Genomic DNA, 12,850 nt, shown 5'->3' with positions numbered 1-12,850 from the left:
GGTCCCGAACTCCTGACCTCAGGTGATCCACCTGCCTCGGCCTCCCAAAGTGCTGGGATTACAGGCGTGAACCACCACGCCCAGCCAGCTCTTTCTTACGGTCTGAGTTCCCTCACACACCGGGAAGCCACACACTCAGTTCATTGCTGGGAAATGTGCCCAGCTGGGACAGCTTCGACCAGCTCTGTGACTCTTTTGCTGAGCGACACAGGACAGACAGCTTCCTCTGTCTGGGCTCCAGTTTCTAACCAGAGTCCTTCCAGTGGTTTTCCGTCTGGGCTTCCACGTCAGAGTTTGTCTGAATTCAGGGTTCCAGGCTGATAAGAGTTTGAAAACCCCTGTAGTACCAAACTTTCTGAGTTCCCCTCTGGTCTGAGGTTAAAAGACTCCATAGCACAGAATTCTGACTTTGCTCCTTTTGTTTCCAGGACAATGATAATCTGGCAGAAGAATTTAAAACTTCAGTAAGCTGACAGTTTGTGGTGAATAGCAAGGATGGCTCAGATACCCCTCCAATATTAGGGATATTTCAGGTGCTTTTGTTGTTGGCAAGACTGTTGCTGAAAAGACCCTTAGAGATCAACACGATTTCCCTTGGAAAACGAGGAAACAGGGTCAGAGAGGAGATGGGGCTTGCCCAAGATCACACAGCCAATCAGAAAAAGCCTGGGACCAGAACACAGAGCTGCTGGTCCCTGGGGTCTTTCTCTCTACTGTCTGCGATAACAACGAGCACAGTGATCATATGCGGGTTATCGTTGCTCCCACAGTGCCAAATGGTTGTGGACCCAGGGATAACCATAGCTCAACAGCTTTCTCTGGAGGCTGGCCATTCAGGGCGCCTTCTCTGCCGGGCAGAGTCTGCCCCGCTAAGAGCTGGCGCTGCTTTTCAAGCCTTGGTGCGGTTGCCTGCAGGGCTGGGACCCCTTGTGGCCAGCGATGGTAATAGCAGCATTTCTGAGCCACAGTCAGGATCCATGGACAGCTGTCAGAAAACCTAAAAAGGGAGCTGCCTGTGACCTTGAACTAAGACTCGTAGTTTGAACCCCAGAAAATAGTCCTGAGCACAGACAAACCAAGCTGGCAACACATTTACCTATCTCTGAAGCTGGGCTGGCAGCTGCCTAGCTGGGCCTCTCCCCCTTTCCTCCTTAGACCACTGCCACGCCCAGATGTACCCTTAGACTTTAAAGATCTGCTCTCTGCGTGGCTGCTGACCTGGAGATAAGCTACATGGCAGGCTCTCAGCAATGCATGGTGTTAGCTAAGGGCGGTTGGCAAGAACCACCTTAGATCAGGGGTGTCCAATCTTTTGGCTTCCATGGGCCACACTGGAAGAATTGTCTTGAGTCACACATAAAATACACTAACACTAGGCGGGCACCGTGGCTCACGCCTGTAATCCCAGCACTTTGGGAGGCCGAGGTGGGTGGATCACCTGAGGTCAGGAGTTTGAGACCAGCCTGGCCAACATGGCGAAACCCCGTCTCTACGAAAAACACAAAAATTAGCCGGGCGTGGTGGTGGACGCCTGTAATCCCAGCTACTCAGGAGGCTGAGGCAGGGGAATTGCTTGAACCCAGGAGGCGGAGATTGCAGTGAGCCAAGATGGCGCTACTGTACTCCAACCTGGGCGACGGAGACAGACTCCATCTCAAAAATAAATAAACAAGCAAACAAACAAAAATATACTAACACTAACAATAGTCGATGAGATAAAAAATTAAAAAAAAAAAGAATTGCAAAAAAACTCAGAATGTTTTAAGAAAGTTTAGTAATTTGTGTTGAGCTGCATTCAAAGCCATCCTGGGTGGCATGTGGCCAGCAGGCCACTGGTTGGACAAGCTTGCCTTAGACCCACCCAAGGTAGATGTGGATAGGCAGGCAGAGCCCATTACCATCTGACTGTTCCAAGAATGGGATGGTGCAGGAGGGGAAACCTATCTAGGTTAGGAAAAAGATGATACTGGCTGCTGTCACAGCTACTGGAAAGGAAAAAAAAAAAAAAGTCAAAATCCACTGTTTGTTTCAAAACCTTATAATACTAGAAGAATTCAGGCTTCCGGGTAAACTATGGAAAATCCTCACTCAGGTACCACTTTTTAATTTTTCTTTTTTGAGACAGGGTCTCCCTCTGTTGCCCAGGCTGGAGTGCTGTGGCGCAATCTGCAGGCTCGATCTCACAGGCTCAAGTGATTCTCCTGTCTCTGCCTCCCAAGTAGCTGGTACTACAGGTGTCTGTCATCATACCTGGCTGATTTTTTAAATTTTAGTAGAGATGAGGTCTTGCTATGTTGCCCAGGCTGGTCTCAAACTGCTGGACTCAGGTAATCCTCCCGCCTTAGTCTCCTAAAGTGCTGGGATTTACAGGAGTGAGCTACCGCATCTGGCCCAGGTACCACTTGTAGTGTCAAGCAAGTCCCTTCCACAGGGACAGAAAATCCTTCAGATCATCATGTGGATTCAGTGTAGAATATCCCCAGTTTTCAAGACCAACAAAAGAAACTGGGATTTAAACATTTCAGTAATAATGGACATGGAAAGACCTCACTGCCCTTTTACTGCAGGGACAATGAGTGTTTGCTGAAACATGTTTGGGATTTATTCCTACTGCTGCCGTCAGCTTTTTTCTTGTGAATTTTCAAGGCATTAAGAGAGCCCTATATAGCTTTAGAAATATTCAGACTTTTTATGTAAAAGAGGGCAGGGATTAACTTCAAGTTCAGGAGTCGAGTCATAGACATGTAGAGCATTTATGCTTGCATTTCTCATTTTTAAACAGTTCTCACTAAGTTATTAATATCCTATTTTTACTGTGAGAGCTGAAGGCCTTTCATCCTATTATAACTTTGGCATTAAGGCAGTTCCAAACCTGCAGTAGTTGGAAAAGCTTCATCAGTCATGTCTTTACCCCTCAGCTCTTAGAACTTATTGTCATTCACATGTGCCGTGAAAAAAATGTCTCTTTCCAACACTTTCTTTGCTTCCACCTCTTATTGCTATTTTTAACACAGGAGCCCAGCTGATCCCTTTACATTGTAGTCATAGGCATGAGATGTTTTTTTGGGGTGATGGAAATGTTCTAAAATTGGGTTTGGTGATGATTGCACAGCTCTGTATATTTCCTAAAAGTCATTAAATTGTGTATTTAAAATGGGTGGGTCTTGTGGTACATAAATTACACTGCAGTAAAGTCAGATCATGTCACCTTTGTGCTTAAAAACCTCCCAGGGGACCTATCTTTCATGGAGTCAAAGTTGAAGTCATTGTAATGATCTCGAAGCCCTGCCTGACCATCCCTTCATTCTCTGCTCCAGCCACACTGGCCTTGCTGTTCCCTCTTTGAAATGGTTTGGATGTTTGTCCCCTCCAGATTTCATGCTGAAACGTGATGTGGGGCCTGGTGGGAGGTGTTTGGGTCATGGGGGTGGATCCTTCATAAATGGCTTGGTGCCCTCCTCTTGGTAATGAGTGAGATCTCACTCTATTAGTTCACAAAAGATCTGATTATTTACAGAGTCTGGCAGCTGGGTGCGGTGGCTCACACCTGTATTCCCAGCACTTTGGGAGGCCAAGGTGGGCGGATTGCTTGAGGCCAGCAGTTTGAGACCAGGCTGGCCAACATGGCAAAACTCAGTCTCTAGTAAAAACACAAAAATTATCCCCGGGTGGTGGCATATGCCTGTAATGCCAGCTTCTTGGGAGGCTGAGGCAGGAGAATCACTTGAACCTGGGAGAAGGAGGTTGCAGCGAGCCGAGATCGCACCACTGTACTCCAGCCTGGGCAACAAGAGCGAGACTCCATCTCAAAAAATATATAACCCCTCGAAGTCTGCCTGGGCACACGCCACATGTAGGTTTAGGTGCACTCCCAGCCTTCTTGGTTGTATTGGTCCATTTTCACACTGCTAGAAAGACCTACCTGAGACTGGGCAATTTATGAAGAAAAGAGGTTTAATTGACTCAAGTTCTGCAGGCTTAACAGCAAGCATGACTGAGAGGCCTCAGGAAACTTACAATCATGGTGGAAGGTGAAGGGGAAGCAAGCTTGTCTTCCCATGGTGGAGCAGGAGAGAGTGAAGGGGAAGTGTGTCACACCTTTAAGCAACCAGATCTCATGAGAACTCACTCACTATCACGAGAACAGCATGGGGAAATCTGTCACTATAATCCAATCACCAATCACCTCCCACCAGGCCTCTCCTGGCATTAACACGTGGGGATCACAATGCCACATGAGATTTGGGTGGGGACCCACAGCCAAACCATATCACTGGTATAAGGGTAAACAGTTCTACTCTAGGGGTTCAGGATAGCCTAGTTTTGTTGGAGGCTGTTGAAGGGAAGCCTATGATGGTACTGCCACATGCTGAACCATTCCGAATGCTTCCAGACAGTATCCCCAGTAGAGGAAAAAGAAAGTTCAAAGGTCAAAGACCCCCAGAATTTAGATATTCAGTTTCTATCTTGTGAATTGCTCTTGTCATGTTTTCAGCAGCTCACACTGGACTCCTGAGATGGTGCTTTACCACTTGGTACCCCTAAAAGTCTGGAAATTATCTTAGCTTTTAAAAAAAATAATAAAAATTAAAAAAATAAACCCAAGAGCTGAAAATGGACAGCTTCGTCACAGCAGCAAACTTCAGCTCACACTATAGCCTTGGTCTCAAAAATTGTGTTTAAATTAAGTTTTTTGTGAAACTAAACATTCTTAAAATGCACCAAGTGGGGCCAGCCCTTCCAAAGAGCCCCACAGAGAACCCTTTCAGACAGTGCAGGGCCTTTGCCAATGGGAATCAGGTAAAGGTCCCAGCTTCACCTTTGTCATTTCCCCCTTTCCACACGGTGAGCTTCCTTAAAGTGAGGCAAACCCTCGCAGAGCTTTCTGCTATCCCAGGGCCGGCTCCTTTAACTGCCACTCAGAAATCTCATCAAACAGCTGGGAAGGCAGCACCGCTCACTCCCACATGCCTGTCATGCTGTCAATAATGAGATTCTTCTGGGCTGCAAAGACCAAAGAATCACAAGTTTAAGAAGCAAAAAAGAAGGATTTTCTCCCTCCTGGTGGGGGCTCATGTGTGCAGCGAGTGATAAGGTAGGAAACCAAGGAGGAAGTTATCTCCTGACTGCGGGTCCAGAAAAGAGACCTTGAAGGAAACACTATGAACTGCATTAACACCAATGAAATCCATTCCAAAGATACGCATGTGCGCATGATAGACACATAGAGAGAGGCCACAGAAGGGGGAGGACCAAGAAAGGAGAAAGGGCGGCTTTGACTGTACCCCCAAGCCCTGCAGTGGAATGAGGTTCACACTGGAAAGAATTGCTTAAAGGAGCCCGTTTGGACATATATCAGGATTTGGGATGAATTCTTTAAGGGAATGACTAAGCCTTCATCTCTCCTCTTTGATTCCCATCTCTTTTATTTGGTCATGCAGAGTGATAAGGCTTTTACTAACATCCCGGCAGGGAGACCCTAAAAATTAATCTGCACTGCCTGACCTCCCCTCCTTCTCCCCTCCCCCCGCCCCAGGGGGACTAAAGCCGGGTTTGTCTGAGAATAAAGCAACTGGTGGATACAATCCATGGAAGGGAAATAAATCACATCAAACGTAATGTCTGCTGTCTGCTATCATGGAGATGAAAGAGCCAGCTGACCGAGTGGCTGTCTGTTCCGCATTTCAGCTGGTATCTAGTGACAGCGCAGACATAATTTTCAGCCAAGTAAGAATTTGGGGACTCAAGGGTCAGGATGTTTAAATGTATCTTTGTGAGCACATTGACAAACTCTTTTGCTTTGGTTTTATCTTGCAAACATCATGGGCAGTAATGTTGGCCTAACTTCATAGCGGCAGGGAATGAAACCGGAGACTTTGCTGTAAGGGATTTTTTTTTTTAAAGCTCTGGAATTCTATTTCTTTTCTTTTCTTTTCTTTTCTTTTCTTTTCTTTTCTTTTCTTTTCTTTTCTTTTCAAAGACAGAGTTTCACTCTTGTTGCCTAGGCTGGAGTGCAATGGTGTGATCTCGGCTCACCGCAACCTCCGCCTCCCAGGTTCAAGCGATTCTCCTGCCCCAGCCTCCCAAGTAGCTGGGATTACAGGCATGCACCACCATGCCCAGTTAATTTTGTATTTTTAGTAGAGACAGGGTTTCTCCATGTTGGTCAGGCTGGTCTTGAACTCTCGACTTCAGGTGAGCCGCCTGCTTTGGCCTCCCAAAGTGCTAGGATTACAGGCGTGAACCACTGGGCCCAGCCTGGAATTCTATTTTTTAAAAATTTATTTTATTTTTTATATTTTGAGACTGGGTCTTGCTCTGTTGCGCAGGCTAGAGTGCAAGTGGTGTGATCATAGCTCACCGCAGCCTTAACCTCCCAGACTCAATCCATCCTCCTGCCTCAGCGTCCCAAGTAGCTGGGACTACAGGTGTGTGCCATCATGCCCCAATTTTTTTTTTTTTTGATTTTTAGTAGAGATGGGATCTCACTACGTTGCCCAGGTGGGTATCAAACTCCTGAGTTCAAGCCATCTGCCTGCCTCAGTCTCCCAAAGTGCTGGGATTCCATCACACCTGGCTGGAATTCCATTTCTTAATCCTCCTCCTCCTCCTCTTCTTTATCATCATCATCTCAGTTTATTTCATGGTAGGCTCAGGACTAAGTGCTTCATACATTGATTAATTTCCTTTACTCTTCCCAACAATCCTAGGAGGTAAGCATGACCACTTCCATTTAATGATGGGAAGCCTAGACTCAGACATGCCGAGTAATTTGTCCAAGGTCACACAGTAAGTGACACGGTAGAATTTGGTAATTCCCACATTTTCCATCCTACTCTCCTGTCCCACTTCCCTTTGCAATCAAATAAAACCTTGAACCAAAATATATGTCTTCTGACAACTGACATCTTTCAAAATTGTGTACGAAAGTCAGAACACACACGCCTGTGAAGGTGAACATTTCCGATTTTGTTGATTCACTAGCAGACACTAGACACACTAGCAAGCTAGAACTTGCTCAAAGATTAATATCCCGATGTACAGAGCAGGCCAAGGGCATGTGGCCTTTTGCTTTGGTAATCTCTGGCACATGTGCCAAAGCAGAGGTGGGTGAACAGATACTGCTACGAAAAAGAACAGGGGCCATGTGAAACACAACACACTTTCTAGTTTTCGATGGAGAGTTAGGCAATTGGCCCACATCCTGCTACGGGAACTCAATTTTCCCATCAGAAAGATGAGTTGGAGTTAACAATAGAACTTTGAGAAATATAGCTGCTGGTAAGCTGCAGGCAGTGAGCCAGTAGAGAACAAGACATTTCATTCTACATGTACCACGCATGCCTCATTTTATTGCGTTTTGCTTTACTGCACTTCACAGATATTACGTGCTTTGCAAATCGAAGGTTTGTGGCAGCCCCACTTCAACTAAGCCTGTCGGTGCTATTTTCCCACACTCTGTGATCATTGGAGCAGCACTTTTAATTTCCTACAAGAAGCTTTTCCTTTGCATTCACAATTTGGCTGTTTGATGCAAGAGGCCCAGTTTTTGGTTTGTCTCACTTTCAACATGCCTTTCTTACTCAGCTTAATCATTTCTAGTTTTTGATTTAAAGTGAGAAATGTGTGATGTTTCCTTTCACTTGAACACTTAGAGGCCATTTATTTGTTTTTCAGACAGGGTCTTGCTCTGTCACCCAGGCTGGAGTGCAACAGCGCAATCACAGCTCACTGCAGCCTCAACCTCCCAGGCTCAAGTGATTCTCCCACCTCAGCCTCCCAAGAAGCTGGGATTGTAGACGCACACCACCATGCTGGGCTAATTTTATGCTTTTTTTTTTTTTTCTTTTTTGAGACGGAGTTTTGCTCTTGTTGCCCAGGCTGGAGTGCAATGGTGTGATCTCAGCTCACCGCAACCTCTGCCTCCCAGGTTCAAGCGATTCTCCTGCCTCAGCCTCCTGAGTAGCTGGGATAACAGGCATGCGCCACCATGCCTGGCTAATTTTGTATTTTTAATAGAGACGGGGTTTCTCCATGTTGGTCAGGCTGGTCTTGAACTCCCGACCTCAGGTGATCCATCCACATCGGCCTCCAAAAGTGCTGGGATTACAGGCATGAGCCACTGTGCCTGGCCAATTTTTTGCTATTTTTTTGGTAGAGACAGGGTTTCACCATGTGGCCCTGGCTAGTTTCACACTCCTTGGCTCAAGTAATCCTCCCACCTCTGCATCCCAAAGTGCTGGGATTATAGGCACGAGCCACTGGGCCCAGCTATCCATCGTGTAGGGTTATTAACTGGCCTAACTTCAATATTGTTGTGTCTCAGGGAATAAGAAGGCTGGAGGAGAGGGAGAGAGGTGGGAACAGCCAGTTGGTGGAGCATCAGAACACACACAACATTTACTAAGTTCACCGTCTTACATGGACAATGTTTGTGGTGCCCCCAAAACAATTACAATAGTAACATCAAACATCACTGATCACCATTACAGATACAATAATAATGAAAAGGTTTGGCTGGGTGCGGTGGCTCACATCTGTAATCCCAGCACTTTGGGAGGCTGAGGTAGGTGGATCATGAGGTCAGGAGTTCGAGACCAGCCTGGCTAACATGCTAAAACCCTGTCTCTACTAAAAATACAAAGAATTAGCCAGGCATGGTGGCAGGCACTTGTAATCCCAGCTACTCGGGAAGCTGAGGCAGGAGAATCGCTTGAACCTGGGAGGCAGACGTTGCAGTGAGCTGAGATCATGCCATGGCACTCTAGCCTGGGTAACGGAGCGAGACTCCATCTCAACAACAACAAAAAAACAAAAGAAAGAAAAAAAGAAAAGGCTTGAAATATTGTGAGAATTACCAAATGTGTCACAGAGGCTTGAAGTGAGCACGTCATAGTGAAAAGATTTGAAATATTGCACGAATTATCAAAATGTGACACAGGGACATAGAAGGCCACATGTCTTCTATCAGTTAGCTATTGGCGTGTGGCAAACCATCCCAGAACTCAGAGGCTTAAAATAATCAGTGATTATGTCCCACGAGCCTACAAATTGCTGGGCAGTTCTGCTAAAATCATCCAGGTATGGCTGATCCCACTGGGCACACTCATGTGTCTGCAGCCAGCTAGTGGCTAGGCCGAGGCTGGCTGGGATGAGCCAGCTTTGCTAGGTGGGATCTCTCATCTCCCCAGGAGCTAACCTGGACCCATTCTTTTTTTTTTTTTTGAGACGGAGTCTCGCTCTGTCGCCCAGGCTGGAGTGCAGTGGCCGGATCTCAGTTCACTGCAAGCTCCGCCTCCTGGGTTTACGCCATTCTCCTGCCTCAGCCTCCCGAGTAGCTGGGACTACAGGCGTCTGCCACCTCACCCGGCTAGTTTTTTGTATTTTTTTTTTTTTTTTTAGTAGAGACGGGGTTTCACCATGTTAGCCAGGATGGTCTCGATCTCCTGATCTCGTGATCTGCCCGTCTTGACCTCCCAAAGTGCTGGGATTACAGGCTTGAGCCACCGTGCCCGGCCACCTGGACCCATTCTTATGGTGAGGTTCTAGGAGAGAGTGGAATTCACGTGCAAGGCCTTCTGAGGCCTAGGTTTGAAAACGGTGTGATGTGATTTCCTATGCCTTCTATGGGCCAATGCAAGTTATGAGGCCAGCCCAGATTCAAGGGGTGGGGAAACAGACTACACTTCTTGACTGGAGCGGTTTCAAAGTCACATTGTAAAGTGTGTGGATACAGGCAGGGTGGGCATTATGGCCATTTTTTTTGCCATCAGTCTACCACAGATGTACACAGTATGTCTGAAACACTGCAACATACTGATAGCTCACGTGTAATGGGCAACGGGTTAAATCCCTGAAGACACTAATGCAGGATGAATCTTTCTTCAGATTCTCACCCAGGAAGAAGAGGAAGGAGTGGGGAAAACACTGGGAATGATGCCAGGCTGTTGGCAAGTGGCTGACTTTTGGGGATGTGATTTTGGGCGTCCTGCACTAAGAAAGGATCCACAGAAAGAACTAGAGGAGTGAGCCCAGGTAGAATCCTTTAGGCAAGATCAAGGTGGGCATGGTGGTGTGCACCTGTGGTCCCAGCTACTAAGGAGGCTGAGGCAGGAGGATGGCTGGAGCCCAGGAGTTCAAGGCTGCAGTGAGCTATGGTTGTGCCACTGCACTCCCAGCCTGGATGACAGAGTGAGACTCTGTCTCTAAAAAAATATCAATAACAACAACAACAAAAAAACCAAAAAAACATGCTCCTTGAAGCGCAGAGATTAATTCTGGAAAATTCTCAGCCAATAAATTATCTCCCTCCCCTAGTCTTTTTTTCTTGGGCATTTCTATAAGCAAATGTCAAGCCTTAATTTCTTTCCTATTTTCCATCTCTTTATCTCTCCATGATGCACTGTGGTTAATTTCTTCAAGTCAATCTTCCAGTTCATTATTATTATTATTGAGACGGAGTCTCTCTCTGTCACCCACACTGGAGTGCAGTGGTGTGATCTCAGCTCACTGCAACCTCTACCTCCCAGGTTCAAGTGACTCTTGTGCCTCAGCCTCCCAAGTAGCTGGGATTACAGGCACATACCACCACATCCAACTAATATTTGTATTTTTAGTATAAACGGGTTTTCCTCATGTTGGCCAGGGTGGTCTCAAACTCCTGGCCTCAACTGATCCACCCGCCTTGGCCTCCCAAAGTGCTGAGATTACAGGTGTGAACCACCACATGCAGCCAGTTCATTATTTTTCTCTTTAGTTTTGTCTAAACCACTTTAATTTATCCAGTATTCATTGCAATGACTTTTTTTTTTAATTTCTAGAAGTTACATTTGATTTATTCTCAGATCTCCCTATTCTTTTTTTTCAACGTCTTGTTCCTTCCACTTATTTTCAAAGTTTAAATTTATGTCTTTAAAAACTGTAACATATTTAGGGGGTGGGGAGGGCTTCTTCAGACCATTCTGCTGGGCACTGAGGGTCTAATTCTGATTTTGTTGTTTTTGTAACCTTTCTTCATGGTGGTTTTATAAGACTGGATTGAAAACTCATTTTATAAGACTGGATTGAAAACAGCTGCTCATATATGGGAATCTGTGTGGCCTAGATTGAGAACCTACTTTCTCCAGAGCAGTTTCCTCCTTTAAAAAATCATTTAGGCCAGGCACTGTGGTTCACGTCTGTAATTCCATCACTTTGGGCAGCTGAGGAGAGCGGATCACCTGAGGCCAGGAGTTTGGGACCAGCCTGGTTAACATGGTGAAACCCCGTCTCTACTAAAAATACACAAATTAGCCAGGTACTGTGGTGGGCACCTGTAATCCCAGTTACTCGGGAAGCTCAGGGAGGCGAATCGCTTGAACCCAGGAGGTGGAGGTTGCAGTGAGCCCAGGTCGCGCCGCTGCACTCCAGCCTGGGTGACAAGAGTAAAACTTCATCTCAAAAATAAATAAATAAATAAATAAATAAAATAAAATAAAATAAAAAGTATGGTCAGGTGTAGTGGCTCATGCATGTAACCCCAGCACTTTCGGAGGCCGAGGTGGCAGGATCATTTGAGCCAGGAGCATGAGATCAACCTGGGCAATGTAGGAAGGCCCCACTTCTACAAAAAGAATTTGAAAATTAGCCAGGCACACCTATAGTCCCAGCTACTTGGGGGTGCTGAGGTGGGATCACTTCAGCCCAGAGGGCGTTGAGGCTACAGAGGGTGCTGTTCATGGCACTGTTCTCCGTTCTGGGTGACTGAATGAGACTCTGTCTTAAAACACATTATTTATTTATTTATTCATGTTAGAGACAGGGTCTCATTGTATAACCCAGGCTGGAGTACAGTGGCGCAATCATAGCTCACCGCAGCCTTGAACTCCTGGGCTCAAGTGATCCTCCCACCTCAGCCTCCCAAGTAGCTGGGATTACAGGCACAGATTACTGGGCACGGCTTATTAAAAACAATTTTTTTAGAGACTGGTTTTCATTGGGAAGGTTCTGTGAGATGATGTCTAGAATCACCTGTCACAGCGAGTATCTGACAAATATTAGTTCCTTCCCCTCTTTGTGTATTTGGTGCCTAATAAATGCTTTTCAAGTCAAATGAAAACAAGAAGGATATAACTGACGACATGAAAATTTCTCAGGATATAGAAGAAGCTGCCGAGTTCTGCACAAGCCCTCAAGGAAAGGCAGTCGGTAACTCTCCCCAGCAAGTATCCTCTGGACACGCCCCCTGGGCTGGGATTGGAGGACGGATGGCTGCAGAAGTGGCCGTGAAGTGGCCTTTTCCTCTGTGAAGCTTGCACACCAGAGAGCTGCCACCAGGTGGTGCTGTGGTGACCACGTAAGCCCCGGGGCATCTCCAGGGCAGGGCCCTACCCCAGGAGCTTCCTACAATGCCATTCCCATTAGAGAGGGAGGGAGTGCCCTGGGAGTGGGGGCTGATCACATCCTAGAGCGCCCGCCCCTCCCTGGAGTCCCTGTGATGGATTCTTGAGCATGGGACTCTGGGCTTAGCCCTGCCTGGAGGACAGGGCCATTTGGGTAAACCCTCAACTATTAAATTAGTTGAGGGTTTAAATTAAAGGGACGGCCTGGTGCACTGGCCCATGCCTGGAATCACAGCATTATGGGAGGCCGAGGTGAGAGGACTGCTTGAGCCCAGGAGTCTGAGACCAGCCTGGGCAACACAGTGAGACTTCTTCTCTATTATTTTCTTTTTCTTTTTCTTTTTCTTCTTCTTCTTCTTCTTCTTCTTCTTCTTCTTCTTCTTCTTCTTCTTCTTCTTCTTCTTCTTCTTCTTCTTCTTCTCTTCTTCTTCTTCTTCTTCTTCTTCTTCTTCTTCTTCTTCTTTTCTTCT

At 46.5% G+C, this 12,850-nt stretch overlaps 1 protein-coding gene across 12 annotated transcripts in view; it reads right to left on the bottom strand.

Annotated features, from left to right (window-relative positions):
- Window positions 1–12,850, bottom strand: part of TMCO4 (transmembrane and coiled-coil domains 4) — a 131,452-nt gene that overhangs the window by 21,128 nt on the left and 97,474 nt on the right. The gene's annotated exons all lie outside the window — the stretch shown is intronic.

The sequence above is a fragment of the Piliocolobus tephrosceles genome, chromosome 1 (assembly GCF_002776525.5).
Source record: "Piliocolobus tephrosceles isolate RC106 chromosome 1, ASM277652v3, whole genome shotgun sequence".
In the NCBI taxonomy this organism is placed as follows: Eukaryota; Metazoa; Chordata; class Mammalia; order Primates; family Cercopithecidae; genus Piliocolobus; species Piliocolobus tephrosceles.
This window is presented reverse-complemented; position numbering and strand designations above follow the sequence as displayed.